General features: G+C 39.7%; 1 protein-coding gene across 4 annotated transcripts in view; it reads left to right on the top strand.

The window, feature by feature from the left end:
• TULP4 (TUB like protein 4) overlaps window positions 1-25,324 on the top strand; it is a 180,202-nt gene that overhangs the window by 9,006 nt on the left and 145,872 nt on the right. For 2 of the 4 annotated variants that reach the window (XM_075087843.1, XM_075087840.1), the window contains exon 1: window positions 7,538-7,644. The exons of 1 other annotated variant lie outside the window; for it this stretch is intronic. The gene's annotated coding sequence lies outside the window, so the exon portion shown is untranslated. Of the gene's footprint in view, window positions 1-7,386; window positions 7,496-7,537; window positions 7,645-25,324 lie in introns of those variants that run through there. One more of the 4 variants, XM_075087841.1, reaches the window with a different exon arrangement.

Genomic DNA, 25,324 nt, shown 5'->3' with positions numbered 1-25,324 from the left:
TGTGAGAAAGATATCCTTCCTTACCCAATATTTCTTACAATGTAGGGAGGAAATGGATGCTTCTGCAGTCCTTGCACTGAGTAGCATCACTGTAAGCCTCAAGCAGGTCGGGGGGGATGGGTTTCAAGGGGTAACAAACATAGGAAATTGGGGTGCTAATAAGGATAACCAGACCTTTCACGTCTGGAATTTATTTTGTGTCCTTCTAAAACTGGGATTAAAATGATCAGTGAGATTGCTAATCAGGCATTCATGAAAGTAAGGGGTTTATTTTCTTTGTATATAGAGCTGCTTTTTATCGTTGTATATCTTTTGCTAAAACCATAGAAAATATAAAAAATCAGTATATTAATCATATACTTGCAATGTATTTTCCTACTGTTAAATCTGGATTGAAATTATTTTTTCAGTGGAGTAAAAGGACTTAAATATTTAATCATGTTCCTTTTAAAGGACTACCCACAGCAAATGCAGGTATTGTCCTGTAATTATGTTGGTGGTTTTTTTTTTTTTAAGAATTAACATTTGATTTTGCAGCAACCTCTGCATTTGTTGTATTTTCTACTATGGAGGGTGGTAGTACAGAGGATACCTATTTGGCGACTCTGGTGATAAGCTGCTGTTAGAACTCTGGTGCTTAAAACCTTGAATATTTTGATGGCTTTTCGCTTATTCTTTCATATTTTTCAAGAACTCTCTATTTTTATATTTGAATGTTGTCTCTGTTTAATTTTGGAAAAAAAGGATTGCTTAGGCTTTGCTGTGCTGTCCTCTTACTTGAACTGCTCATGAGACCATATTTTGAAATGATACAAGGTTTTGAAGAATATATATAGATGGCATGGGTCTCTGTAGATTTAAGATAAAAAAGATATAAATTTATAGTTTAGCCATTAAAGCAGTTGACTGAAAAGCCTCGGGACCTTGGAATTATTTCTACCAGCTGCTATTTATTTTAATATTCTAATGGAAGCTTTTCTGAGAACGTTATATTAATTGCTTTTTTATATTGTAGACATATTCAAAGGTCTCATATTGAACTAGGGTTTCATAATGCTAAACCTCTTATGTAATGCATAAGAAGTGGGCCTAACCTGACATAGCAAATGAAATAGGCAAAAATTGACTGTGTTTGTTTAATAGAGTAACACATACATAGAACCATGTCTGTTTCTCCTGGCCCTTCTCTGTACCCATTTCAAGTTTAATTTATCATTCTTCAATGTAATTGATCACATCTGTATGCAGAATTCTAGGTAAAGTCTTTCCAGTACCAGTGCAGTAGCATTTATATTCCAGATCTCTCTTGGAAATCCTGGGACTATTAGCCTCTTTCATGATCTCATCAGACTGATGCCTTACGGATGCTCTGTTGCATACTGGCAGATACAGATTTTTTTCCTTCTCGCTTTTAAGTTGATGCCTTCAGTTTAAAATTAACATTTGTAAGTCCTTCAGTTCACTATTCTGAACTCTCTACTATCACATTTCATCCCTTTTTTCATTAGTCTGCTTCTGTGGGTCATCCATTTTTTTTCTGAATTATATATATATGCTGGTTCTAGGCTGTGTTGATGATTCTCAGGTTTGTCATCAGCACACTCATGTTTTTGTTCTAAGGTCAGATAACAAAAATATTAAAAAGGTGAGTATAATGACTGATTGTTCAGGGACCCCATTTATAGTATCTCTTCAGTCTGTTTTCTTTGGAGAACCATCCACTGCCATCCTTATTAGTTCCCATCCCTTGCCATCTGTACTAATTCTCTTCAGTTTAATTAATATCCTGTGTGGCACCATTTGAAATACTAAGTAAAGTAAAAAAAAAATTAATGTATTTCCCGTGTTTAGCACATCAGTTATCTGATGAAGAAAAAAATGCAGAAGTCGCATTTCTATTCAACTTGGTGTATGTAATTGATGAATGGTGAATGTGTTCAACTATTGTCCCATTTTCCTATTTACTAAAGTGTATTTGTTCTTATCTACAAAAAGTTTTTCAATTCCTTCTGTGCTATTCACACGAGATGGATAACTCTAAGCTTGCCCTTACTGTTCCCTTTCTTGAATGCAGGTACAATGTCTTATATATGCTATGGTTGGCAAACTTAATTTAAAAAAAGTGTTGCTGCTTTTAATATGTCTGTTCTTTTGGTATCCTGGGATGATATCTTGTGTTCCTTGTTGATGATGCATTAAGCTCCGTGAAGAAGGTGGGGAAAAAATATATCTTGAAGGTTGGAGCTGCTTCCACAACAAAAATGAGGCAGGAGGAAGCTGGAGCGAACAGGCAGTTTACTGGAGTGTTTGGTTAATCGTCAGTCAGCCTGGCTGTTCTTCTCAGCTACCAAGGAAATCCTTGCTCTTTGGGGGAATCTGCCCAGGCAAGCTGACTTGTTTATCTTTCTCTGATGTGTTCCTCTGTGGTGGAGGAAAACTGCAAGGCTAGGTACATCAAAAGGAAAATGCCTTTTGGAATCAGTTGAGTGTATAAAGCAAACAAAAATGAGTTAAGTTTGTGTGTAGAAGTACAAGTGAATAGATTTGCATGTGAAAAAAGTAAGTTTGCATGTGAAACTCTTCAGTGCATTAAAAATAGGACATTCATTCATGCTGGGAATCCAGATAGAGGTGAAGGAGGAAGACAGAATAACAGAGGCACCTACAAGAACAGTTTTCCTATGTGACACAAGACACTTAAGTACCTATTCCAGTTTAGGTCCTGTGAGGTAGTGTTCCGCAATTTGAACTGTTTGTGTCCTTTTTTTTGCAACACAAAGACTATCTGTAATTTTTACAATTTCTTCTAATTTAGGGGTTTTTGGTATTTCCCTTCCCTTTCTTTGCTGAAGGACTGAGAAACTGGAGTGAAATAATGACATACCTTAATGTGAGTTTTAGGCTGCTTGATTGTGTAGCAGATGTAGTTATTGGGAATCCTTTAATATCTTTACTTGATTATTTTAAATTATATTTAAACAGATGGTGATGGAAACAAACTGAACTAAAAGGCTAAATTTCAATGTCTTCATACTGATGAATAGTACCACTGATGGACTCTGGGCTCAAAAGAAATCTATGTTTGTTCAAACATACCAGAATTCCCTACATCTAGGAGGGGCAGGGGCATTTGAAGAAATCCATCCAGTACTGCCAGCCAGAGACACTTCAGGCTGGGCAACTGAAATTGGAGAATTTTGTCGTCTTGAAACCTGTAAATATTAATGAGCTTTCCACAGTGTTTGGCCTATATTTCAAAGAAATTTGTGCCAAAATCTTACCCTGAGCTTAGACATCCTTCCACATCTGTTTTACTAAACATTGGGAAAGCCCAACTCGGGAGCTGTAGAGCAGCAATGACTGATGCAGTCTTCTGAAAAGTCACTGGCTAGCAACAAAAAAAGGTACTTGCGGTCTGATGGAGGCAGCTCTTGTAGATGGTAAAAGCAATGAGAGGTATGAGCAGGATTTCCCTATATACCTCTGTTCTAGACTGAAATGGAATAAAATATATTTTTCTGTTGGCAGTTTAAATAGAATTTAAATGACATTTTTCAGGAAGTCAGGGCAAACTTCCAATGCAAAGACCTCAGCCCTGCAAATACTTAGGCATGTAAGTTTGTTGAACTTAAGACATTGATAAGTTTTTATAACAGTGAGGCTTGAGTGTGGATTTAACTGCATCCCAGTGTTGAACTCATTTTGCTTACCTGCTAATGATTACACCTGACAGAGGCAAGAACAGTTGGGTTTTTGTGGTTTTTTTTTTGTAGAAACAGGCTACTTTTCCCTTGGGTAGCTCAGGAACTGGCTTTTGTTTTTCCTTTTTCCTACCTTAGTTATCTGGACTTATAGATCTGCATATTTAAATTGAACTGTCTTTAGGATGAGATTGATTATCCCCAAAAGAGACTTAAAAAAAAAAAAAACCCAAATAAAAAAAAAGCTCTGAGTTAAACTAAGGGATTCAAAAGGGTCTTAACAATAATGGTTACATTTTATTTTTTTCAGGTGTGCTTTCCCTTTCTCCTTGAGCATATGAACCACTCCTAGGAAGTGACTGTATTATAAAAAAAAAAACACCCTTGGTTTTACATATAAAGAGTTTATAGAGAACTGTCAGCTCACCAGTTCTGTGAAAATGCCTGCAGAGATCACAGTTTTGTTCTTTGCAGTGCTAATGTTGCTTGCATTTGGAGGGCAACCAAGTCCTGTGGTTTTTTTTCTGTCCCAACATACACAAATTGTATAAATGAGCATGAAAAGAGTGAGCTTCTGAATGGGGAAGAAATCATGAAAAGTGAAATGACATGGAAAAAAACCCGTGCCTGCAGTGAAAATGCTTAATGTGAGAGAATGTGATTATTTTACCTGAAGAGAAAAAAATTTGAGATGTTCCGGTTGGGTAGACTAAGGAAGGTGAGTTGAAATTGTTTCCTTGTGTTTTCTTTTTGAAATATAAAATTTCAACATTCAAAAAAGTTCACGTAGTTGCTCATAGACAAGTGGGATTTATCATCTGCTTCATGAATGGTCATAGCTAGTTATTTTAAAGGTGTCTGCCCTTAAAAAATAAGAGGTATTACAAGAAAATCTTCCTGAAAAAAGAGGCCAGCTTTTGGTTCCTTAGAGGGTTGTGAATATGGGATGAATGGCTTATAGAAATGGACAGATATTGGAGTAGCTGCTTACTCTCACAGCTGGATAAGATGTAAAAGCATAGGCCTGTTCATGATTGAAATGAACAGTGCTGAGTTCCTTCTGAGCAGGCATATGTCTTGCTGGCTTTGACCTTAAATTCACAATAATCCAATAGTAAAAATGAACTTAACTTTTCTGTACAGTTTCTTGACTGATCTTTTATTATCCAGTCAAGTTGTCTAGGTAACTACAACTAAGCTTTTCTTCAGATCAGTAATACCAAGAAGCGAGTAGAAACACAGCTCTAAAAAAAAAGTGGGGTTTTTAGGCCTCATAATAAAATTAACAATGTTGCATGATATGATTTTAATAACACAATATTAGGCTAATCTCTCTATTCATTTGTACTGCTGAAGTTGCATTAAATATTGCAGTTGTACTACTGAAATGTTTATGCTGTTAGCTCCATAATATAATGAACCGGTGGCTTAGGTCAAGCATATTACACTGGTGGAAGGGATGGAGTAGACTATAGTGAAGGAAAAGGTTGTCTCTCCTCTTCGAGTTTTCTGCATTTTGGCAATGTCTTTAAAAAAATACTTTGGAGTGTGAATTAAGTGGGTTTTAAAATGCTTGATTGTCCTTTATTCACAGAAAAAATACAAAATAGCAGTTGCACAAATGCAGTAGTGGTATTTTCCTAAGTGTGATCTGCCTTTGCATTTATACGCATCCCTGATGCGTAATCAGGTCTTCTTGATTCACACGAAAAAGATGGGCAATTGCTCCTCTGCTGTGAGATTTAAACATGGCCTTGAAGCATCTGGTTCTAGTTCCTGGGACCCTTGTGCGTCTGTGTGCATTTGTTTTTTTGGAAAAGAAATGTGTTATGTTGATAGAATGAGCTGCAGCAATGATAAGAGAGTTCATCTTCCTGTGTATTTTCCTTCAGTCCTGAACACGTAATAGGGTACAGCATGGGTAGGACTCCTGCAAGGTATCGCTCGAAGTCATGATGATAGTTTTTAGAGGCTGGTGAACAACTACCAGACATAGTTCTTGCCTGTGATTCTGAACCCAGCTACAGAAAACTACTAATACCGCTGAGAGAAGGGACTAGTAGGTGACACCGTTACACTGTAGTTAATGAGCCATGGGCGGAGAGGAGAGGATTACAAGGGGGGTTAAAGCTGTAGCTGTGTTTTGGAAACATCTCTGTGATGTTTTTTTTGCTTTACTACTGAAACTTAATTCTTACGATGGCCTGTAAATTAGGAATTGAGCTAAGGCACAGATGGCTTAAGTTAAACACATGAATTGAGTGATACAGTGGTTTTAACTGTTTTTGGCTCTTCAAAATTTTCTACCGAAGAAGTAATCCCAATAGAATAAATGTAATAAATACCAGTAAGGCAAGTGGTCGTGGTGGTGGTTGTCTTTTGCAGATATCCAGGAGGTAATTCAGGGACACAGCCCACCAGTTCATAATAACTGCTGTAATGCACCCAGGAATGGAGCCCTAACCCCCTCATAACTTAGTGCACTTTAGCTATAGGACTGTTGTTCTACCTGTAAGAGATGCCCAAGGGTTTAGCCTGTGTAGTGCAACTGAAAATCTTCAATAAAAAAGCTACTTTTTTCTAGATGAGAATTCAACAGACAAAACCTATAGCCAGCTATAACACATTATCTCAGGCTTCAGTCTTCCAGGTTTTCACAGGCCTCGCTGGTCCTCTGGCACAAAGTTTGGCCTCTTCTTGCTATAGGTTGCAAGATAAAATCCACAGGGAGCTTTGGGGAAGAGTGTGTGGAAAAACATTTACCTTTTTAGCTTCTGAAATGGTCAGTAAGTTTTGATTACTAAAGCCAGCAGGGCATTGGGCCTTTTCACTTCTTGCTCCCTGTGTACTATTCTTTAGATGGCTTTTTAAGAGCTGATGGTTTCAGTTTGTTCCTGGTTTCCTTGAACTACTGTGCTGCGCTCTTTATGTTTAGGCATTTCATTGCGCCTTTCTGAAGAAAGAGAATGTGCAGTGAACGTGATACCAGAATACAGCCTCAGAGTTTGTTTGCAATACAGATCCCTTCTTACTGAGGCCCTGCCAGGTCTTGCAGTGTTGGCATCCCTGCATTGTATCCTGGATTGTCTAGTTTGAGGATAGAGGCATTCTCTCGCAGAAGACACCCCCTCGACTCGTTATCGTAAGCATTATTTTCTGGAAGCAAAGGTTATGCTTAGGATGGGGTGGTGGTCAACACGGTTAACTTTCACTCGCTGTGGCTTTTTAAGTCAAAATGCAGGAACACGGTGGTGCCAGCGGCGGCAGTTTTTGCTGGGAGGCGTGCGCTGCCCCTGCTATTGGCACCGACTTGTCTTCCTTCGCGCTGGGTTATCCCCCCCAAGGCAGGCAGGAGGGAAAAGTCCGCTCCAGGCGCTTCCTTATCACCCAGCCTGGGCTTTCCGAAAGGCATGGTGCGATTTTTCAGAGGAGGGTGAGGAAGGCAAGGGGCTGAGGGGGGCGGCAGCTTTGGCCTCCCCCCCCCCCCCCGGCTCTTTCCCCTTGTCAAATGAGCCGTTATCACGTCGCGTCACACTGTCGCTCCGTCACGGCGCTGGCCGGGCCCCACGAAGGGATCGTGGCCTTGCAGGGGGGGCCGGGGGTGGCCCGTGGCTCCGCGGGGGAGGGTGCGGGGGCGGCCGCCCGCTCCGTCCAAACCAAAGCCCGTCCCGGCGGAGCGGCCGCGGCGCTGCGGGAGAGACGCGGGGGCGGAGCCGGGCCGGGGAAGTGTGGTTGTCACGTGGCGGGGTCACGTGGCGGGGGACTCGGGCCCAGCCGCCGCCGCTCCGGTAGCGGTGAGAGACGGAGCCGGGAGGGCGGGGAGGGAGGGGAGGGGAGGGGAGGCGCGCAGGGCCGGGGCGGGGGCGGGCGCGGGGAGGGAGCCCGGGGGTGCGAGTGGCCGCCGCCGCTGCCCGCTCCGCCGCCACCGCCGCGCCCCGCCGAGGTGAGTGTGGGAGGTTGGGGGGGGGCGGGGGGGCGATGCACAGGGAGGGGGCGCTGTGCGGAGCCGCGGGCGGCTCCGGGGCTGTTTGTCTTTTGTTCCGGTGGGCACCGGCGGGCCGGCAGAGCGAGCCGGTTTTGTGTTTGGGGCGGGGGGGTGTGCGTGTGTGTGTCCCGGAGTGCCGCTGCTCCCCGCGCCGCCCCCCCTTCCGTGGGGGTCCCCCCGCGCGCCTGAGGGAGGGCGGCCGGGCTAAGCCTCCCTCCGTGGAGGGGCCGACCCCGGTCCCGCCCCCCCCCCGTCAGCCTCCCCCGGAACGGCGGGCGGGAGCCTGGCCGCGAACCCCGACCCTTCCGCCGTACCCGCAGCTCCGGGCGGCGGGGTGTGGGGGGGGTCCCCGCCCGCTCCCGGGGGCCCCCGAACCGCCCCGCCGAGCGGCCGGGGTCCGGCGGTGGCGCTGCTGCCGGCATCACCTGTGACCCTCCGCCTGTAGCGCGGCGGCTTTTGTCTGTTTTCGCTTTCTCTGCTTTATTTTTCCCTACCTGTCTCGGGGGAGGGGGGCAGGCGGCTCGGAAATTCGCCCTGCCGTACGGTGAAATTCGCCTGGCCGGCGCAACTCCTTCGCCGCCTTTTGTGTCGCGTCCTCGCATCACGCCTTGCAATAAAACCGCTTGTGTGCGGACGTGTTGGAGCACCTCGGCTTCCGAAAGGTTTCCTGAAAAGTGCAGGGATCGTTTACCCATCCAGTACTTAAATTTGATTTAAACAGTAAAACGTACAATTAAAGCAGCTGTCTGGGGCCAGATCAAAGGTCCGTCTAGTTTAGATTCCAGTTCCTGCAAGTGGCACATAGCAGATGCTTAGGAAACACCATAACAACAGGGAGAGCGTGCTGTGAAGCTTTGGGAAACCAGCCAGGCCTCCAGCGGTTTGAGGTTTAGGGACTTCCTGAGACAAATGTGATGGCATAGTATTTAAGAGCCCTTTTTCTTCCATGACTAAGATATACATGTTTTCAAAAAGAACGAGACAAAGGCCTCTTAATAGAAAAGGTTTTTCGTTGCCTTTTAAAAAAACAATATAATGGCAGTCATATTATTGTCATAGGCAGTTTTGTTTTGCCACGATGAAATTTGCCTGTCCGAGGGTTACTGATTCATGAGCAACATATTATGTTTTAAATAGGTAGGGGTATTTGCAGTGGATGTTTTCTACAAGTATGGGAGCTGTAAATAATTGTTTTTTAACGTCTGTTTTGATAGACACTTTGTGAAATTTAAGTCTTAAAACCGAAAATCTGTTTAATAAAATGCCGTGAAGTAAGAACTTGTTCAAAATAGCAAGTGTTTTACCGTAATACAATATTGACAGCTTTGAAGATGATTATATGAACCACTAACATTGAACTACTAACTCTAAGCTTAGAGTTATATAAAAAGAAGAGGTTTGTTCATGGAACAGATTTCTCATTACATCAAGATTTCTGTTAAAATTATTTAAATAATACCATCATAGATTTTTCCATAATAGCAAAATCATGGTGATCCCTAGGGATGCTAGCTCTCAACTTGATCCTACAATCCTAATTCAAGAAATAGCTTCATGCCAGGAGCTCCTAACGTGATTGCTCTTATAAGGAACATTTGCACGAGTGGGCCTCGTTTTTCACAGGCAATGTGAATGTCAAGCAAAGCAGAGCTATTTCAAAAATTGCATATCCCCCCACGCCCCCAATAGAATTTTATAAGGAGGTCATTATCAGTTTCGTGGTGGCTGAAAGAAGGTGGTGGGTGGAGGAGGAGGGTGCCTATGCAGGGGCAGATGTTTATGAGATTAAAAATAGCTTAGAAAGCTGATACCTATAACTGTTGTGAATGACTTCCATGGAAAGATTTTTTTGTACGACACATCACTGTTTCTAACAACAGACTGTGGAATTTGTTTTCACCTAGCCAACAGATGTTTATTCTGAAAACCCTAACATATTTCACTCTTCTATAAAAACCCTACTCACTTTGAGCTATACTGAGCCCCTGATGGACAATTTAAAGTATTCATTTTCTTCAGTAAGTTGACAGATTTAAGTGCTGCTGTTGTAAGCTTACACCAAGAAAACTGTTGCAGTACAACTTTCCTTAGCTCACTGAATCACTTTTATCACAAAAAATAAGAATTAGTTCAGCTGAACTTTCAAATAAAATCAGGTTTTTTTATAACTAGCCACCAGAAAAAGTTGTACTTGTTTCATGTAATTATTAAGCATACTTACAATACACAGCTTTTAACAGCACTTTTCATTAGTAGGTCTCAAAGCACCTTGCAAAAGAATCCAGTGTAATTATTCCCTTCTTATCTAAGGGTAATTATTCACATCTTATCTAGTCCTCATAAAGAGATCATTGTCTGCCTGTGATTGCTGTAAAAAAACTGTATAAGAAGGTCTAACAATAATAAAATCAGATTTTTGAGTTAATTTTTTTGCAGTAAAAACCCCACAAACGCACCTTTCTTTTTTGTAGTTTTCTGTTGTAGCATTTTTATTTTGTTTAATGCCTGAGGTAATTTTATACTGTACCTGCCGTACCAAGGTTGGAAGCTAAGCCTGTGCTTTAAGTAGAACAGGCTTTTCTTAGTGTCACAGAGGCCCTGCCGAAGACTTAGCCAGGTTCATTGACGAGTTAGAGAATGATTCAGGACAGTTTCTGTTAAGGTGATCAAAGTAGTAATGGTGCGTATCTCTAGTTCAGTTACCAGCGAGCTTGACTGGTAAGAGAGTTTGTACAGGTGTCTGTTAGTGTCTATCAGGAAAAAAAAAAAAGGGTGTCTGTGTGAATGAGTTACATGGCCAGCATCCTCATATCTTCTTGGTTTTCCTTCATTTCCACCTTGCATAGCTCGTAGAAGTGGTATGGAATCTGGCCTTTCATTTTTTTTGACTGGAACCACCAGTTCCAGTCACCTTTGGTGTCCCATTTTTGTAATGCATTTGGTAACAGAACGAACTTCTGATGTTAGAGGTGTGAAGTGTTTTTTTCCAACTACCTCTACCAGTTAGGGTGCATAGATGATATCACTGATTACATTATTGGTGCATTTTAATAGTTTTGTTTAGGACTTGAGATCTTCTTCTAGGTTGATATTTTCCAAAATATGACAGAAAGACATTTATGTATTTTTTTAATTGAAGACAATACATTAAAGCATTGTGTTTCAGGGATAAAATACAAATTAGAAAATATATGGAAGATTTGATAATGGAATTATTATAATTTGGAAATGATGTGTATACTGTATACCAAATAGTATGGGAACTGTGTTCCCAGATAGCGTAATGCTATCCAGAAACATGAGCTCATACAGCTTATCTCTAAGTTGTAAACCCTTTATTAAAGGGGATGAAGGCTTACCTACTGTAGTGAAGTGTTTGCCAGCAGTCTTAGAGGTGTAGTCACTGATTTCGGTTGACTCTCTGTAAAAACAATGCCTGCCTGTTGGCAGGCTAGCACCTAGACTTCAGTTGGATCTGTGTGGATTCATATTCATATTATTTGGAAAAAAAGGCCCAAGAGAAAATAATGTGAGACATCCACTTCCAAGAAGTTTTTCTGCCTATTTCTGTGTTCATTGTTTTTGTGTGACTCTTGTTTTGTCCCACGCTTTTGTAATTGATCCATTATTTCTATGTTGTGTTATTTTTAACTATGCCTTTGTTTACATCATGTTACAGTACTTAAAACTTCAATGTCTTTTAAATGGTCTGTGACAATAGTTTTCTCTTCGTGCTTGTGCCTGTGAAAGACCTTGGCATTACTCAGCTGCACATCATATCCTTGATAGCTATAATATATCAAAGCTGGTCTGGAGAACCTCCCACTGGAAAGCTGGGCTGTTTTTGTAGCGTGGAGGTCCTCATTCATTTGTGATTGTTGCCTTCTGCATAGTTTCAGAGCTAGCAGACCCAGTCAATAGTCATACACTTTCCTAGAACCCTGGGTTTGAACAGTCTCCAACATCTTTGTCTAGCGCAAAGTACTCTTTGCAAAGCATGTACTTGAAGATTAACTCTTACGTTCTAATATAAAGTTCTAGCGCTTCTCAATCCATCCTGTCAGTTCTTTGTCTGCTTTGTACATGCAATGGAATAGATTCCTTGCCTTTGAAGACAGTCTTCTCGTGAAATATTTGTTGAAGCAAATATCTTGCAGCTAAACTGATTTCTAAATAAAAACTTCATATATGTCTTGTTTCACTAGTTTGAACAAAAATTGCAAAGTAAAATTTGGAAGAAGGCCAAACCCATTTGCATAGCCATTTAAAGAAAATTACTGCAAATACATTACCAGTGGTACCTGGCACTATGTAAGCAGACGAAAGGAGCCATTAGTGTTGGACACAATATGAAAGAAAAGAATCTTCCTGCACGCGTATTAAGAATACTATAGAAGAGCAGTGTTTTTAAAGATAAGTAGCAAATAAAGTTATTGCGAAAAGCAAAGGTTGGCTGCCCGCTGTGATTGTGATGGATCAGAGTCCACAGGAGGCTCTTTAGTTGGAGAAAGACCATAGCTAACAAAATTCTTAAATTGTAGAGGGAGAGAGCGCTCTTTTATTATGTTTTGGTGCAGTATCAAGTACAGTGGGAGCCCTGGTCTGTTGGGCATCTGAGCATTACTGGCAGTGTTATTGCTGCCTGTACTTGATAAAGAACAGATCCCCCTATTGTAATGGCATGGTGGAATGACTTCTAGGAAATCCCTTCGGTTGTAAATAACTAAAAAATAAAACACAGGCCCAAAGATCTACCTGTCTAAAATCTGAGTAAAATACACAAAAGGGAGATTGACTAACACAAATCCTCTCTTGCGGATAATATAGGCTGTGGATAATAGTTAATGTACAAAAATATAAAAATTGTTACTCATAAAGCTATTTTAAGCATTAAGTAGGACTTGAAAGAGGGACTGAATTCAGCTAAGGGAGAAGGAGGAAGAGTTATGTATTTGTGGTGTCTTCCCCAGCTCTCATGAGTGATGTAAGTATATTAAGAACTGTGACTATATAAATATCTTGGCTGCCATACAAGTGCCCTACATAGTGTTTGGAAATGAGGGAACTGAACAGTGTAGGTGTTGAACCAGCTTTAGATGTTTTACCTTCCTTTTTCCCAGGCACAAAAATATGGACCTAAGAATGGCGTATCAGCTCAGACCAAAGGTGTTTCTACACCAATGTCTTGTTTTTGCCAATGGATGATAGCAGATGCCTACGGAAGAGTATCAGGATGTGCAAATAGCTGAGTGTCTGATGGAAGTATTACTGGCTTCTACCAGGATGTGGTTTAAGGGTGTCTGCGCAGAGTTGGTGTTTAATTATTTGGTTTTCAATAGTTGTGGTGAATTCATGCAATCTCTGTTTGAAACCTTCATAGCTTTAGCATCCACAGCATCCTGTGACACAAGTGTGACAGAAATATAAGCATCCATTTTTGGTTAGGCTGTTGCCATCTTAAAAGTTACAATCCTCCACTCCTTTCATTTTGCGTTGTGAAAAACCCTGTTATTTTAACTTGTAAAGTTTGATATCAAACTGGTATGGATAAAGTTGTCTGCTTGATGTGTGCATGTGGAATGTGCACACCTTGTGTGGAGGCTCTTTTATTTACTAAGAAATATAAAGAACTCTTCATGGAATCTTCTCACTTTCAGTAATGTCCAGTGTGTTTACACTTTGCATTTCTTTTAAAATGGAACCTGAAAATTGCTAAGAGCAAAACTGCTATAAGCTGTGAATCTTTTTGTAAAGACTACAGTGTTCATATCTGTATATGAATTGTATCTTTAGAAACATTGCAAGCATAAAAAGTAATTTCCAAGTTTGAGATTGTTGATAAGAATAAAGAAAGTTTTGATTCAGATTTTGGTGTGAAGTTTCTGTAGTGGGATAACAGGGGACAGGTATTATACCCATATTTATCATATGGTCATCCAAAAAAAAAGTAATACCTTCCTGAATAATTTGGAAACAGAATAATATGTAAATTAAATAGCTCTTTCCTACGGTCAATATTTGACCTTTCACTTAGTCTGTAAAGAAGCAGTGATATAAATCAAACTGGTTTGATTTGCCTTTCTAGACTTGGATTGCTCTGGAGACTGCTGAGGACTTTTACAATTTGATGTGGACTTATCCCTGGGTTGGATTCCTCCTTCCTCGTATTGAGTGTTAGGGTTTGTTGGCAGATCTTTAAAGATGTTTGATACCTAAGGCAAAGGATCCTTTAAGGCAGTGTGTGTGTATGTATGTATACTTGTATATAATGGTGTGTGGGGTGTGTGTATATATATATATATATTTAATTTGTCAGAACAAAAAATGGGGCTACAGCTCCCATTGTCTGGTAACTTTTTATGAATTTAATTAGATAAAGGAATGAAAGTGATTGAATTCTAGGAGAGAGATTTAAATAAATGCATTTGAATCTTATAATGACATGGGAAGCTATACAGTGAAAATCTGCTATATTGCGTGAATGATCAAGGGATAAAATCAAACCAGTTACAGGTATGTGATTTGGAACCGTGAGCAGTTTTTTCAAGGTGGAGATGAAGATATAAAAAAGAAAAGAAATAAGATTAGAGGGATGGGGAGGGGACGTGGTTCTTTGAAAGATACCTATAGGGAGCCCTATTATGAATTATGAATTGTAGTAGACCACCATGAGCACGAATTAGTCTGTTTCTCTCAACAACAAAAACTTCAGTGCAGCAACAGAGTTCTATTAAAAGCAAATAAAAATCATAGGATTAAATGATTAAGTCCTCTTCCTCTGAGTTACAGACCTTCCAGAGGTAGATTCCTTCCAGATTTGGCCAGCCTGCTAAGGAGATGTTCTGTATTCCTTTATACCAGTAGAATAATCCTGTGGAACATGTATTAAATCCAATATACGTTATTTCCCAGTGTTGTAACAAAAATTTTTTAATTTGAAAGTCTGCTCACTGGGCCTGTAATAAGATTGAGGAGAGTATACTCCATAAAAATGTATAATTTGAGATTAGTACTAGTGCTAGGAGTATGCCTGAATAGTATTAGTCCCTCTCTTGTATTTCTAGAAGGCTAAATGCTTAAAGGAATTGGAAATTGCTCTTCCAAAGATTTAAATAAGAGACCACTGATTAGGGAATAATGTTGCAGCTTGGGAGATAAGGAATAAGATTATATGGAAAATTCTCATAATCCGGTTTCATTTTCAGTACTGTGTTTGTGGGTTTTGCAGTCATTATTAATGCAGAGAGCAGATGACCTGAATAGTGATTGTTCTGGGCTAAAAGTGACCAGTAGTTCTGAAAGATTTCATAAAAGATAGTGTCCTATTTTCACAAGATGGAAAAGTAAAGTGTTTTGTCACTGTCCTAGGGAGGTTATATTCCAAAGGTTGGATAGTTACAGAAATCAGTCGTCCCCTTCCCCCTCTGGAGTTTGATTTAAATAATTCTGGTGTGAAGAAGCTTCTAGTCAGTTTAAAGAGAAAATATTTGTGATTTTAATAGTCAAGTGCTTTAAAATAGTATTGCTCATTGAAACTCCAGAAATACTGGGATGACTTTGTTACCTGTTTTGGATTTTGAATTTGTGTCCTTGCCATCCAGGGATGTGTGTGAAAACCAAGAAATGACATTTGCTTTATGTTGGGCAGAGAATTAAAACTCTCCTAAAACAATCAAATAACCTTTCCATGGGAAACAATAATATAATTTTTATAGTGTCTCCAGGAGTAGTTCTTCTACTAGTTGTCCATTTTTGGTTAAGGAAGATATAATGGGACAGATGTGTCGTGAGGATTTGGATCATATTGATTCCCTTCCAGCTGCATTGTCACAGGTTTGACAAATATCATGGCTGATGAGTAAGTGTCCATACTGATGTGCAACTGTCAATTTGTTTTCACTTGTGTCTACTTCTGCTTTGTTTTGTTGATGTGTAGACTAAGATCTCATTGCTTTCTGAGCGTAACACTCACTCAAGCTTTTGGAATAACTTTTCTCCCTTGGAGTATATTAAGAGGTTTGGGTTGTTGTCTTCTTCACTGGCAGGACTAGTGCGGAAGCATTGAATGAAAGATCTTTAAATGCTGACAATGCTCAGTTCTGTTCCTATTTTGATTGCCCCCAATGACACTTTTGAATGCACTTCTCTATGTGTGGGCTGATAACACTGTTGATAAGAATAGGCCTGAGGTGATGCCAGTTGAATGGAGAAAGCACTGGAGAACATACTGAAGAGCACGTGACTTCTACGAGGTTTTGTCCTTGATGAGGCTGGGGTTCTGGGGTGAGTGTGTGGTGTGTTTTTTGTGTGCGTTGTTTGGTTGGTTTGTTTTTTACAATGGTTAGGACAGTGTCTTCCAATTGCTCTGGTTGAGTTGCAACCCTGTTCCCTAGATGCTGATATTGTTATTGTCTTTGCCTTCACTGAAATTTACAGTTTTGTAATTTTGTGGTATGCTAGGTGAGAATGTGTTCTGTTATTGCTTCCTTGTTTCCTCTACATCTTTATAGAAAATGTAGGCAGGAGAGAAATCTTGGGGGTTTTGATTTTGTTTTGAAGCACCCTATTATGTTAGCTGATCTAAAAATCTATCCGGAAAGTTTCCCCAACTTAAAAATAAATAACAATTGCACACAGACATACTTGGCTGCACAGCAAGATCTATTTTTAGAAAAGGGTTCTGTCCTGTTTTCACTTGGCTTTAATGATCTGGAGGTTTACCTTCATTTGAGAAATCCTAATGAATTTTGACATCTTTTCCAGTCGTTTCTAATAGATAAATACGTGCGCCCTCTGGATCAGATTTCAAAATAATTTGTGTAGGGGAAGCCCTCCTTATCTGTCAGATAACCTCAGGTATTCCAATAATGTCTAGTGTGTTTGAAGTTCTGCCTCTGCTTGTTTGGTGTTTACTCTAGGAGGGTCTTGTGATTGGGAAGGTAAAGTAGGTTGTGGGAGGTTGCTGCCATATAAATACAACATATTAAAAGGCTACTGTAATCTCATGTAGATGAGAGTTCTGATGAAATATTGTTTTCATTTTTTAAATCTGTGTCAGTCAAAGCTAACAGTTACATTTGGCTTTTATTTTTGTTGTGCATTAGTTGATTATTACAGCAGCAGACTGAGAGTTAGAACTCCTGTACTTCTCTCTCAATTCTGTCATGAGCTTATGTATTGCCTTGTGATGCTTAATTGTCTTTTACTCAGCAGGATAATGGGAATAATGCTATTTTCCTACTTCTCTTAGGATAACTGAGGCTAGTAGAGCACTTCTAGAACATTGGATAAAAGGTTCGTAGTTCAGGATCTTGTTAAAAGAAATCATCATGCAGGTGGAAATGAGTCACATGTTCACTCATCGAAGATGAATAGGCTAGGTATAGGTTAAACTAAAAAAGTTGCAGGAAGAGAGGGGACCAAAATAGGACAGGATAAGCTATAAATACTGTTCTGTGACTGCTTATTTCCTTGTTTTCTTGTTGATTCTTGAGACTGTGGGCTCTTGGACTATCACTTCAGATCTGTAAACCATGCGACATAGCAATGATACTTTAAAATAATAAGATTGGCAAAAGTACATGTCTGAATGAGGTACCTCTGTAGGGCACATATTCAGACATATCCACTAAAGCGCTCTTTTAGCTGAAAGACTCCTCTGCCTGTTTGTAGCAGATAGTGAATCATGGAAAGGATCCCTAGTGTTGCTAAATTAGAATATGGTGTGCTGTGAGTTTTGAGAGTTAGCAGTGACAAGTCTGTATTGCTCATTCATTTGCAAGGGTGTGTTTGTGACAGAAAGGTTGATTCAGCAGCATAGTGCATTTCTTTCTCTTGTATGTAGTAGAAAATGCATCTGTAGACTAATCAGCTTTATCCATAGAGATGCTTTTTGGCCACAGATTTTTGAGTAAGATTGTGGGAGTTTTCATCCTCACAATCCTTTAGCAATGTCTGTGTCTACTGAGGCAGTAAGAATAAAGCAGGGATGCTCTTTTGTTGAGAAGTCTAATACTACCTGTTTGGGATTGTTTCTGGAGGACAGACTCTTAATTCCTATAATAATTTTCTTTAATACCTACTCAGCTATTATGCCCCAGATTTATGTTTGAACAGTGTAGTATGACACACAAAATCTGTCCATGTCATAGATTTGTTAAGACAAGAATTAAACATTGAGGTTATGTAGCCTGAACTTCTGCACAGCACTGTCTTTGCAGTCTATGTGAAGTTGGGCACTTAGGTTAAACTATAGCAGTGTTCTTTTCAGAGAAAGTAATTATGGGATTTTCTATTATTGTTAGACTTAAATTTATTATATGGGTACGAAGCTGGTTCCCTCATGTAGTCAACTGTTAATAGGTCTGTTCTTTTCTGTAGAGACCTTGTGAAGAGGGGAATAGTACTTCAAAGCAAAGAGGCAAAGATAAAATTCCTTAGGTCAGAGAGGGGTAAGAAAACGCAAGAAGGTCCTTGCTTCTCATTTTGAGGCTTATCAGTGTTCTGGTGCAGATGTTTATTCAGAAATTTAACTGAACAAACAAAACATGCCATGAAAAATGCAATGACCTAAATTGCATTCTTTCATTATAATTTTCTTCACTGGGTTTCTCAAGTTGTGGTGCTCATGAGGCTCCTTGGGTGGCTCACCCTGAGCTTCTTGCCATGAGCTCTCTTTGGAATGTGTCTTGTTTACCTACCTTGTTCCTTTCCATTTTTTGAGGGACTTATTCTCTGTCTTCAGAGGTTTACTTGCCTTCTTTGAGTAGCTGAGTAAATTTAGGGGTCTCTCAGGGATTTAAATTTGTCAAAAGATAACGCTGTCATGTTTCTTGCCTTGTCCCTCTGCATTTTTGCGTTTTATTTCAGGACAAGCTCCTGTGGCTATGTGATTGACACTGTGCATAGTTCCTCAAAGTGGACTCTTAAGGCTTTTGCTCTCCAGACTGATGTTTTTTAGGTGTCCGGTGCTGTAGTATTCAAGCCTTCTCTTCCAAGCTTTTCTTGCAGGATATTTCAAAGCTGTCTGTGTTAATATATGAATAAGTGATAATAGGGAAAAGTTGTCGGAAAGTGTGGGTTCCACACCAAATAAAACTCTTAGAAGTACACTAGGCAACATTAGGATATCTAGTGCACTTTGCAGCACAGTTGCAGTGAAGTGACAGCAAAAGACCTCTTGTTCAGTGTTTTGGAAATTTTTAGGCCCAGAAAGCTGGTCAAAGCACTATTCAAACAAAAAATGGTATATAGCCACTGCTCTGAAAGCCATAATCTTTTTTCTTGTGTTAAGGTTTTCAGACTTAATACTGAGATGTCCCATACTCTCTACTGTTTGAAGGATCAAAGTCTTAACTCACAATTTTTAAGTATGTTTCTTATTTGCCCTAGCACCCATTCACATGGAGTATCTTCTGCAGAATTTTTCTGGTATTTACAAACAAAGTGGGCAGAAGCCTAGATTTTCCCAGAGTAGGTTTGTTTAGTGTGTGGTGGTTTGTTTTTGGTTTTTTTTGTCCTCTAAATTCTGAAATCCTTACTGATGAGTCTAATTATAAACAAGACATTCCCTCATGCTGATAAGTCTAAATCTGCCTTGGGACAATTACCTCTATCTTAGCATCATATCAGTGGAAAGCCTGAAAATGCTGCCACACAGACACTTGCTTTCTCATCTAGAAAAGAAATGTTTGTTGACAGTGGCTTGTTAGATCCTTAGTATCATAGAAGTTGATTTTGTGTGGTATAGTCATAACATCCTTCAGTCAAATGCCCTGGCTCTTTGTGGTTATACCCAAAATCAGCAGGGTATCGTAGCGTGTTCATAGCTTGAGCGTATGAAGGCATATTTTGCTGAACCTAGGCCTTGATTGGTTGGAAAGGTTGCTTCCTGCTTTCCACTACTGGTTTTTGGGGCATGTTTCTCTTGTGCCGAAACAAAAATGAAATGAAGGTATCAGTATTATACACAGGTTTTGGGTTGAGACAGGCATATTTGTTGTCAAAGAGGTATTTTTGTTTGTCCTGTCCTGTTCCCCCAGCCCCAGTCATGGTATATGATTACAGTAATGGCCAAAAATGTGTCTGGAAAGAATCTGGCATGAGGATAACACACTCTCTCCTCTCAGGAGTTTGCAGTCTCTATTTGTTAAGGCAAACACTTATTGTACACTTTTGTCAGTTGGACCTTTATGGGAACAATAAGAAAGGAATCACTGCCATCTTAATTTTTACATGAGTTTTTTACCTCTGTTCTGGTTAATTGCTGATTGTACATTGTTTTTCTAATAACACACTCCTATCTCCCTATGTGAACTTAGTGTCTAAATTATTGAGACAAGACTGTCTTGCAAAGTGAATTTTATGAACATATAATTTCTTATGCCAGATGATTTAGCATTTCATTGGCATGCTAATAAAAAAATGCTTCAATAACTTCGGTTTTGTTTTCAGGGCGTTGTTTTTGAGTGTAGAAGTGTCTTACAAATGCTGTTGTGCGACTGAAGGGGACAGATTCTTCGACCACCCTCCGCCCAAACCCTTATTCCTACTAAGCTAATTAAACATCCCTTGTACTAGATGGCAGATGACGCTCTGTAGTGTGTGTACAGGCTGTTGGCCTGTTTACTCAGTCCAGGAAATTGATACTATGCCTGAAGTCTGATTCGGGCCTTTTGCCCAAGAGCTTTAGCGTCTCGGCTTCAAAATAACTGCATGAATTCCACTTGTTAATCTAGCACTCTTTTTACCCTGTGAGCCACCTGCCTGTTCTCAGTACGGCCTTAATTGACCCCATTTTCCCAGAAGGAAACTTTCTCCTTGTGTCTCTGCTTTCCTCTTAGAGGGATCCCCTCCAGCTCAGTCATTAGCTGTGTGACTGGGATAATGTTTGTCATGACCTGATGTCTCACCTGGAAGGGAGCAGATCAGTCACTGGTCAGGTTGGAGCTGGCTTGTAAAGACTTACCTACTGCTGCCATTTGACACTGCAGGGTTTGGCAAATAACCATTAGAGTTTTTCTTCTCATGTGTGCATGTGTAGATAGCTTAGCATGGGGAGGGAAGTAGAAATACTAATTTCTGCATATATCCTCTATTATGAACCTGACATGCATTGTTGATGCTATATTCATCCGTCTGAAACACGGTGTATGTTGAGATTCGAGGCATGAAGGCTCTGTTTTCCTGAAGTTTTAAAGAAATAGAAGTAGTATGTCTGAAGGGCTTTAGCAGACAAAATGTGTGTGTTTGATATGTTTTCTCCTGCTGTACCTGGTACAGGCTATCACCAGTCCACTGCTGAATGATTAGAAGAGAATGTGTGCCTGTACTTCACATAATTCACTTCAGCGTTTGGCTTCTATCTTGGTCTTGTCTTCATTGTCAGCTTTTAAACTAAGATTCAGGACCTTTTTGTGTTGTGATGGATGTGCAGACGTGGGTCCGTAACAGAGGAGGAATCATTCTGACAATACCATAAAAAGTCTTTTTTTACTACGATACGTTAGAAAGCATTTACAGGGTAGCTAAAAATGGATATAAAAAGGTACTATTTTTGAGTGGAACTTTTTGTCTAAGTATTACAGTAAATTTAGGCTTTAGCATAAGCTGTCAATTTTAAATAAAATAACTTTGCTAATAAATATGTGTGTATTGCTTAAATATTTTTGTTGAAGTCTTAAAGTACATCAGATCATTGAAATGAGAGAAATTGCTGGGCAAATAATTGGATTTAGTTTGCTGAAGGGGCAGATCAGTGTGCAACAGATTTTCTTCAGTAGGCATAGGTGGAAAATCTTGTTTATTTCAGTATAGTTTATGTCAATTTTTTTTAAAGGAGAAACTGTAAAGGATTGTTTTCCTCTTGCAAAATGTAATAAAAATGAAATGTGATGTTGAGATCAACTATTTCTACCGAAGTAGTGATATAGTATCCAGAAAGTCATCTCAGTTCACTAGGTAAAGAGAATACTTTGATTTTTTTAACAGAATAAATAAATTTAGTTTTCAAAGAAAACAGTGATTTATACAGGCATATGAATCTAAAACATCTAGGGTAGTTTTGTTTTATTAGTAGCATTCTCTAAATCTTGTAAAACTTGGATTTGTGTAAATGAAATTCTAATTTCCTTTGAAACTAACTGACACAGTTGTGAGTTTGGAAGATAATCCTAAAATTAAATCCTTTAATGTATTGCAACTTTTTTTGCAATCCCCAGCAACATTGGTGACATTGGATTTGACTAGGATAGCATATGTGAATAGGAATTATTCTGGCTTGGTGTGGGGAGGTGTTTGCTGGGGTGAAGTTTTCTGGGTCTCCTAGTAGGTCAGGAGAGAATAGGGCTGTGGTTGTTAGTGGGAGGAGTAGGAGTATGAACCCCAGAATGACTTTTAGGGAGAAGTAGGGGTGAAATGGGATTTTGTCACAGTTTGATGTGATACCTAGTGGATGGTTTGATCTGGATTAATGGAGAAAGGTGAGATGGACTAGGGTAAGGCCTGCAATTATTAAGGGAAGTAGAAAGTGTAGGGCAAAAAAAGCGGACTAATGTTGTGTTTTCTACTGAGAACCCTCCTCAGGCCCATTCTATAAGGGTTTGGCCAATGTATGAGATAGCTGAGGATAGGTTGGTAATGACTGTAGCTCCTCAGAATGATATCTGTCCTCATGGTAGGACATATCCTACGCAGGCAGTTGCTATGAGGGTAGGTAAGAGGATGACTCCTGTATTTCAAGTTTCTTTGCATAGGTATGAACGGTAGTAGAATCCTCGTCTGATGTGTAAGTAGATAAAAATGAAGAAGAATGAGGCTCCATTTGCATGTAGGTTGCGATTAATCAGCCATGTTGTATGTTTGGCAGGTATGGGCAGCTGATGAGAATGCTAGGGCTGTATCTGTGGTGTAGTGCATGGCTAGTGGTAGGCTGGTTAGGATTTGTGTCATTAGGCAGATGCCTAGGAGCAAACCGAAGTTTCATCAAGTGGAGATGTTGGGAGGGGTGGGAAGATGGATTAGGGAGTTGTTAATTACTTTTAGTAAGGGGCGGGATTTTCGGATGTTTGGGGCCATTAATTTAAGTCTGTGTGTTGATAGGAGGATAATGATGGTAGATAGGGTGAAGGATCCCAAGTAGGTTTAGTGGTAACTTCATGTTCTAGGCTGGGTCTTATAACACTTCAGAGTGTGTACTTGCAGTTTTACATATGCATAGACTGTGTGTCAGTGGTGCATATATGGCAATTTGGAGAACATCTGTTCCATAAAATGAGAAGGACCATTTACCATTCTTTAACATCAAATATGAAAACCATCAATCTGAATAAATGTGTATTTAAATTATGCAACTACTTAAATATTAATGTATTATAGCATTACAGTTAGCTTATACCTCACATCTGATATTTGTTTTTGCTATGTTTACTTGCAAATTAACATCAGTTTAAGGTTACTACCTAGTAACAGGCTTCCTTTCAGAAAAGAAGTAGAAATGCAAAATCAAATTAAAATTGCTTATTTAAATGAAGTTTCCTTGGTTGATGATAGAAATAGTAACTATTCTTGGTTACTGTAAATAATTTTGACTTAACCCAGCCTGAGTATCTGTACTTCTGCAGTGAGCTGCGGGAGGAGTGTTTAGGCACAAAATGCATTTTACCAAATGTTGATGGATATTTTCAAATATGAAAACAAAAAGCAGAATGTTGGTTATGACTTTGTCTGTGGATCCAAAATGGGCAACTTTTGAAGAAAGACGGAAATGGACAGGGAAAAATCACAGGAGCCACACTCAATGGGTGATACGATTGTAGCACAGACTGGAAGTCAGTAATGGTAAATTCTTCCTTCTTATTTCGATGCTATCTTTCCCTTCAGTATGAAGGATGCTGCTGCAGCTCTGTCCCATGGGGAAGTTCCATGGTGCGGCTGAGCCGATTTAATTAATACCTTTCTGTTTCTGAAAGGTCTCCCTGCACCTAAATCTTGTGGGTCCTGCCTGCTCCTCTGCTTCAGCCCTGACAATCATCTGACCCTTCAGTGAGTTGATCGCCTTCCCTAAGGCCACAGAAGGCACCTCACTTTTTTAGTATTTACTTTCTGATGTTTTAGGAAGATGAATCTGTGAGATGTCATAAGGCAGGCACCTGGCGGTGAACAGAGGGATGAGGAGCAGACAGATCTAGGAAGGCAAATTGGTGTAGGTCATAGGCGTGGTGGAGATTATGAAGTCTTTCTGTGGCATAGGCTGCTTTGAACAGTTTGCTTGTCTTGCAGGCCTATACCTTTAGTTTCCTCATCTGTTACAACAGGAATCACGCTTGCCTATCTTACAGGGTTTCTAAAAAGACTTTGCAATGTGTGTGTGTGTGTGTGTTCAAGGCATTGTAAATGGTGAGAAAGATCTTACAGAAGCAATCCTGCCTTACTGTATACTGAATGTACTTACTACTTTTGCCATAAAACTTTGTTTCTCGAGATAAGTTGTCATAAAGCCATTGGATTACCATTGATAATGGTAATTCTGCCTGTCACATATCAGCTCTTCATTGAAGAATTATGAAGCTCTGTTAGTATTAATAATTTTGTGGGAAGAGCAGTTTGAATCATTGAAGGTTGCTATGAGAAACCCAGTAGTGTTTCCACAGGGCATACCAATGTAATTATAGAAGCTTCTTTTGAAAATTGATAAGGCATCAATTATTTGTAGCTCTGCTTCAGAACAAATAAAACAGTAACAAATGTTGAACAGAGCAAGTAACCTGTGTGTATCCTGATTTTCTTTGCAACTGCATGTGGCCTTCCAGAAGGTAGGCTTGGGTTTGCTTTCAGTCTGTTAGAGCTCTGGCTAATCTGGGTGCGGTTCTGAGAAGCAGCAATAAAAGGCATTTGCTATCAACTCATAGCAGTTGCTTTGTACTTGGCTTTTGGTTCTTGCAAGGAGAGCCACACACCCAAGAATCACGGAACACATTGCATAGGGGAATGTTATGAAACTGTAAGTGCCTTGCTGTGCTCTGCTTAAAAATTTTGATAAATTGTTTGGAGCATTGAGAAGGAATAATCCTGTGACATCTGTAAGGCTCTGTATGAGAAACACTGTTTTGTTGTAGAACAATCCAGTGTATGTGCTCCCCATCCCCGTGGGAGACTGACTGCCCAGCAGTAGATACTGTCTGTAATCAGATCCCTGCAGCTCTGTGTTGCTCTAGTATGTCTGTCTAGAATCTAGCAATGTCTTTCTTTTAGGGTTCACATTGCTCTCTGTGAGATGGATTTCTTCATCGGAAATGAAAATTTGTAAACATAAAAGTGCAAACTAAAGCTTGTTAGTTACATTTATAAAAAGCCACGTTACCAGTTTCAGTCAACTGAAATATCAATTTAACATATTTTCTGGATGTGAGCTTCTCAAGCTTTAATCAACGTAAGGCGTGAGGTGATAATATAAGCTCTCCAGCCTTTTTTGCTTACATCAGTTACAAGACTTCAGAAAGTACTTTGCTTTGGATACTAATCGTAGTTAAGCAGCTAAAAAGAAATCTGATAGATTGGATATGGTATTATCATTTCATTGATATTTTGCCCTTAAAGGGAATTAAAAAAAAATCCATGAATCTTGTTAATACTGTCTCCT

This window comes from Phalacrocorax aristotelis, chromosome 3 (genome assembly GCF_949628215.1).
Source record: "Phalacrocorax aristotelis chromosome 3, bGulAri2.1, whole genome shotgun sequence".
Taxonomy (NCBI): Eukaryota; Metazoa; Chordata; class Aves; order Suliformes; family Phalacrocoracidae; genus Phalacrocorax; species Phalacrocorax aristotelis.
The sequence above is the reverse complement of the archived record's forward strand: the minus strand, read 5'-3'. Positions and strand labels throughout refer to the sequence as shown.